The sequence below is a fragment of the Gossypium hirsutum genome, chromosome D07, assembly GCF_007990345.1.
Source record: "Gossypium hirsutum isolate 1008001.06 chromosome D07, Gossypium_hirsutum_v2.1, whole genome shotgun sequence".
NCBI classification, from domain to species: Eukaryota; Viridiplantae; Streptophyta; class Magnoliopsida; order Malvales; family Malvaceae; genus Gossypium; species Gossypium hirsutum.
In genome coordinates, this window is record NC_053443.1 from 55,617,192 (window position 1) to 55,624,197 (window position 7,006).

At 29.9% G+C, this 7,006-nt stretch overlaps 1 pseudogene; it reads right to left on the bottom strand.

Moving 5' to 3' along the window:
* Positions 1–4,457: 4,457 nt before the first annotated feature.
* Positions 4,458–6,806, bottom strand: LOC107941653 (equilibrative nucleotide transporter 1-like; annotated as a pseudogene).
* Positions 6,807–7,006: the final 200 nt, after the last annotated feature.

Consider the following 7,006-nt stretch of genomic DNA (forward strand, 5'->3'; position numbering starts at 1 on the left):
TAATTTAAATATTTCCATTTTTAAACTCTCTTAAAAAGTAATAGTTGAATTTTATTCTCTTGGATTTGGCCTTTGGTTTTTGCCATCATAAAAAAGGTTGGCCTCCACTAATAATAGTAATAATAGGATCATCAACTTTGCTTCAGATTTAAGGAATTCTAGCCAAAACAGATTTTGTTGCTGAAAAAAAAAATACATTTCAATGCATTTGAACTCATGTCTTTTTACATTAATAACAATACTCATATTAATTGAACTAAAAATGAGTTTAAATAGGTAGCGTATTTTTTAGTACCTATGTTACTCAATTCAAATGAATATTTGTTTCACATATGCAATTTCTTTCCTTTTCTTTTTTTTTCATAAATGTTTTTTTTATTTGAGTATATAGATAAATAGATAAGTATTTGAACTAATTAAATTAAATTAAAAATAATTTATTTTGTAAATGTATAATGATAAATTTAGTCTTCAATATTTACGTATTTTATCATTATTATTTTTTTAAGTTAAATTTCACCATTGACCTTGTAAAGTACATCGAGTTGAATTTGACTATTAATATTTTGAAAAGAGCTGATTGTTTTCCATATAAATATTGACTAAAATGTTAAAATTTAAACGTGACAATCCACGTGTACTTAATGTGATTTTTAAATTTTTTATAGTTTTTCTAATTTCTACTTTTTTGAATATTTTATAAAATTTTAAATTATTTGGTAACGTGGAATATAAGATAAATAGTGTCATATTAGCATGAAATACACGTGGATTGTCACGCCAATATTGTAAAAAATTTAATGTTTTAGTCAACATTTTCATTAAAAAATACTTTGATATTTTTTTTAAATTAATGATCAAATTTAGCTAAAAAAATAAATGCTAAATTGACAAAAAAAATGTAAACATTAAAGGCTAAATTTATTATTATGCTTTTCTAAAAATATATCAAAACTTTTTATTACATCAAATGACAAAATATTTTGACAAGCATAGCTTATTTTAGACCAAATTGTGGTTATGATTCTTCCACCGTGTTTAAATTTAAGATTTAATATTTATACTTTAAATTGACACGATCTGGTCTTTATACTTCTATAGTATCATTACTTTATCGAAATAGATAACACCATTAATTAGTCCAATTAAAATGACGAGGGTGAATTCTTTTCTTAAAAATATATATTCCAACTATTCAATCCAAAATATTTTTTTTACTAAATTTGTGTTTTTTAAAAAATTCTAGTCATCATTTTAAATAGAATAGCTAAGGATGTTAACTATTTTGACAAACTGATGTCATTGTATTGTATCAATGGACATATCGATTTTCTATTAGTATTAGTATGTACCGGTACCAATTTCTTTCAGTGTACCATTTCAGGTTTATCACTATTTAAAAAAAATACTTGATATATGTCTATAAAAATAATTACAAATATCAAATAATGAGATTAAATAAATCTTAAATATATAGATTAAGTCTTAGCTCGATTGGCATGAGTACTGTTACCAATGCAAGAGGATATGGGTTCGAGTGCGCTGAAGTGCATTATCCTCCTATTTATGGGTTAGAAAGGGGCTATAGTTATAGGCATTGTGTCAAAAAAAGACTAGATATAAAATATATATCATAGTAAAATCATCAAAACTGCATTTTGAACAATCTCATTATAGATTTTGATAATATTTGTTTTTTTTGACATAATGCTTAGAACTACTCATAGCCCCTCCTCAACCCGTAAATAGGAGGATAATGTGCTGCAACGCACTCGAACCCATATCCTCCTATATTGATAACAATGCCTATGTCAATCGAGTTAAAACTCAATCGAAAGGAAGGCCCCTTTTAAATATATGGTATAGTATAAATGTAATTTATGTCTAAAAGGAAATTCTTTTTGTTTTGATTAATTATGTCATGTGTTTTGATTTAATTAATTTATATGTTTTTATTTACTTAAAGTAATTTTTTATTATTTAAAGATGCATAATTAACATTTTAATTTAAAAAATATAAAATAATTAAAATATTTTAGTCTAATATGTAATTTTGCACATGAAATTTTGATTTGTTCCAATTCTCACAAATTATTAACAATATAGCATCATTTAATGTTTATATATTGTATACATAAATAATTATATTTATCCAATATAAAATTAAATTGATGTATTTATTTCTTTAAATGTGTATAGCTGAATCAAAATAAAAGTATCAAAGTTTCATGTGTATAATTGCACTAAATCAAAGTTGATGTATAATTTTGAGATTTATCCCTTTAAATTACAATAAAAATGTAATTTGAAAGTAGCATAAATCATATATAAACATTTTATTCGTATTTTTTCTATTTAAAATATTAATTTACTTTTAATATAATAATTCAAAATAAATATAATAATATTAAAAATACATTTAAAATTTTCAATCTTGATCTTCTCCACCAATCAGTTCTCCTTATCATCATCTTGATCAGTTCTACAATCTATCATTTTCATCATCTTCGACCAAAATTAGTTCTTGTTTATCCAACTTTTTAAATATATTTTTTAATTTTTTCGTAGCATCATTAAACACCATAACTTGTGTTATAGCAATGGAATTATTCAAGATGTTGAAGATGACTATAGTGGTGGTTTACATCATGTGTGTGGCGAAGGGCCACAAAGAACGAGGATTTGGGATGGTATTATAGCAATATGATGGTTAATGGTTCTTGTCCTTATCCCTTTTGGTTTTGGAATAAATGGTGTATTTACAGGAAAATGTGGGTTTGAAGTAGAACTGATCATAGGTTAGATCACTCGAAAAGTAAGAGGTTTGGATAAAAATATAAGTCCGAAAAATGGGTTTAGACAAAAAGGAAGGCCTATTTTCTAAATGGATCGGGCCTCAAGTAAGCTTTTTTTGGCTCGGGCTCAACCCGAATTTGTAAAAAAAAAACTGTTGTTTTTAGTGTTTGGCCATTGTTTTTCATTGTTTTACTATCATTTTACTATTATATTTCTATTTTTTGTTATTATTTTAATATTGTATAACTCTTATTTTATTATTAATTTTATTACTATTTCAGATGTATTTGCTTGCTTATCTTATTGTTATTTAAGTATAATTTTTTTTCATTTTTTGGGAAACATTTATTGTAATGTTTTTAATGTATTTGATGTATTATATTTTTAAAATTTATTTTTATATAAAAAATAATATAAAAAATTTTAATATGAGCGGGCCAAGTCGGACTTAGGCAAAATTTTAGGCACATTTTTTAGGTCAGGCCAAGCCCAAGTCTAGAAAACGAGCCTAAAATTTTGAGTTGACCTGACCCGACCCGACTCATGATCAACTCTAGTTTGGAGTTGGTCCCTCCTATTATCACTGCTTGCTTAATATAGTTTAAAATTTAAAACCCAATCAGCATATATGTGTAATTCACTCGATAAGTAGCTCCTTATCTACTTATTATTTTTTAAATTTTTTTATAGAAAAAAATTTCCTTTTTTATGGATTATAAAAAAATTAAATCACTGAAAATATTAATTTTCAGCTAACATAATTTTTTCAATCAGTTATCAAATAAAGGCCAAATATAAAAGATTTTCATGAATAGCAAAGGAGAATTTTTTATTAGCATTGTTGTCGTTGTAGGAGAATGTGAGTTCGAATATGCTGAAATGTTATTGTCCTCCTATTTATGAATCAGAAAGATATGCATTGTATATAAAAAAAAAAGGAATAGGAGTTTTTTTTTTTTCGTATATTAACCCATAATAAATTTAATGTATTTTAGTTTTGTACATTATATACGTTAAAGCTTTAAAAAACTATTTTTTATTATAAAAAGTGACAATATATAACAATTATTTTACGTAATGCATATATTTATTCTTCTTTTCTTTTTGAATAAATTTAGAGCACGTTTGGTTCGCTGTATTGGATTAGAGGTGTATTGGATTGGATTAGAGGTGTAATGGAATAGAGGTGTAATAGCAAATCAACTGTTTGGTTGAATGTAATGGAATAGAGGCGTAATAGTAAAACTGTGTTTGGTTGAATGTAATAGAGGTGTAATAGCATAATGGAAAAAACTAAAATGACTAGAATACCCTTAGCATAAATTTGTTTTGGTAAATGATTATTGTTATTGTTATTTAAATTTTAATAAGATTATTATTATCAATAATAAATAATTTAATCATATTTAAACATAATTATTATTAAATATATTTTAATTAAAATATATAATTTAATAAAATTCTTAATAATTAATATTCTTATATGAATTTGCTCAAATCATAATATATGATACTGTAAAATATAAATTAACATAATTATTATTAAATATATTATAACTATATTTGCTGCAACATCATAGAAATTCAATACCGTAGCTCACTCCAATTTTCCTATTTAAACTCTATAACTATATTTGCTGCAACATCCAATGGAAGCAAACTAGACTAAAAGCAGATAATAGCCAAATGTTTCTATTTTTTCTTTTTCATGTTTTTAAGATACAGGCATACATTGAAAGCAGATATGCACACTTCAGGCACAGTATTCATCATACAATTTGAAGAAAAACACTGCTACAAACAACGGCTTTTAGATAAACTTTACAAAGGTAAAAACATCATTAGCACAAATTCATAGCGGCCACCTGTTGGAGAGATCTTGGCTGATGATCAGATGACCCAGAACCAAGCTATGACTGATCCTGATGCCAGACCAACTACTAGAAACAACACCATAACGATGCCAGAAGTCTCTGCGTGTTGTATCTGGACAGATTTGGGAGCCATGATCATTAACACACTTGTCAAGTAGCCATTAGTTAGACTTAGAAGGCAAGTCAGTAACGAGACTGGAAACTCTGTTCGGAAGAGCTGAGGGCCGTGCAAGCAACCTATGAAGAGAGGAAAGAACAGTAACCTCACAACACAAGCGGAAATAGCAACCTTTGCATTTTCAAGGAGATAGACTGCAGTCAACGATTTGCCAACCAGGTCAAACACATTGTAGCCTGTTATAAGGAGGACCAGATACCAGTCCTTGAGAACCAATGAGTGCACATCCTCTGTGATGTATCCTGGAAATATTGATAAAGTTACAACATATATGAGGACGATCCTAAATCCATACCACTTGACTGTTCCTACTATATTCTACAAGGTTGCTCTCCAAACAGGCCCGGTCATGGGACTTTTCTCTACTTTTTCCTCCTTAACAGCCTCAGCCTTTAACTCCTCATAGTACTGCATAATCGGAAGTTTGTGTGCCACATTGTACAAGACTATGCATATGACCATAAACACAATGCTAGTAAAAAAGTAAAGGTAGGCACTCTTTCTCAAGCCATCAGCACATTGTGGAAATACAGCTTTGGTTAGGATCCTTAGCATTGAAACAAGGACCCCTGCGCCCAACAATTTGACAAATTAAAATTTCATTAGACGAGGAAGCAGCACAGTTCTTCATATAATATGATTCAATACAAAAGATAAAAAATGAAAGAAATGAATTTTGTATCCAGGAATATTCAAGTGAAACTACTGACCACATGGGTACTAATAGTAACTATGGTTTAATTTCTATTACACCATATAAAAAGCATAGCCATAGACCATGTGTGGTAGAGGAAAAATGTTACAAGTGGTTCAAGATTCAGAGTTCATAGTGTCATCAAGAGCTTTATTGCATACCTGGCGAATCAATGCAACTTTCAAGTACTAATGACTCCTTTAAGTACCTATTAGAATAAGTTCTCTCATTAGATTGAACAAAGATGAAATGGAAACAAGAAAAGGAAATTATATAAAAGGTAAAAGATTTTCATAACATAAATTCATCTTACCCAGCAGCAATAGCACCAGCGACTGCTAAGCCGAGTGCGGCTGATTTCCCACGACCACGAGCAGCAAGCAAAGCAACTGTGCTGCGCAGGCTCTTGTCCAAAATTGCATCAAGAAATGTAACAACAGCTTTTCCCTAGAAAAAAAAATATACCCATCAAATATTCCAGCAAAAGTTAGCCAAAATTGTTAGCCACATGCGAAAATAGTAAAGGAGATACAGTTCCTACCTGATCCAGTGTACAACACTTCTTTATCAAAGGACCAACAGGAAAATCCTCACTTAGTTCTTGTTTTAAATTCTTCAGGTCCCGCTCAGATTCTGACAGCCCTTCAGGGTCCTTTTGCCAATCAGAGTCAGAAAAAAAGTTACAGGCATAAAAATGCCTTCACATTCCCAAGTGACTTTCCTAACTTATGTTGACAGAAATGTGGTTGCCAGCAAACAGTTACTTCAAAGATTTCTACGGCACTCACATTCTCTGGTAACTTTTCTATTGAATGTTGGAAAATGTGGTTGTAAACAAAAGGTTAAATTAAAGTTTCCTACAGCACTACAAAAAAATGTTTATAGTTTCTAGAATCATGATACACAGTACAAAACACCTGAACATTTCCAATCGACCCATACTCAATAAAGAAGTCAGATAGATACCTCATTAACTGGAACTGGGGTTATTGATTTTATATGAGATGAAATTGGTAATATATTTAGCTCATCATCCATGACCACACAGGCTTTGCATGATGCAAGAGATAACAAAAAACGTTCATTAAAGCGCCCAGCAGCTTCAGAATGGGACTCTGTACGATATCGCTCATGAACATCCTAAATCGACGGCAGTGATGAAGCTATTCCATGGGAGGAGAAAGCCAACACCCAAAGTGAAGTAGATGATGTAGCCCAAATTGAATTTGTCTTCTGGTTTTAGGAATGTGCGGAGGAGGAGGGCGGATTCAGAGTCGGGTTCCGGGCCTCCGTCGATTGCGGATTTGGGACAGAAGAGGAGAGGGTCGGGTAGGAGGGAGGGTAAAATAGAGAGTTGGGGAGGGAAGCCAGACGTAATACCTATTACTCGATTAGGGAAGGGATTAGAAAAGCAGGGAATTTGGGGATTAGGTCGGGATTGTATTACGCGCGTAATACCTATTA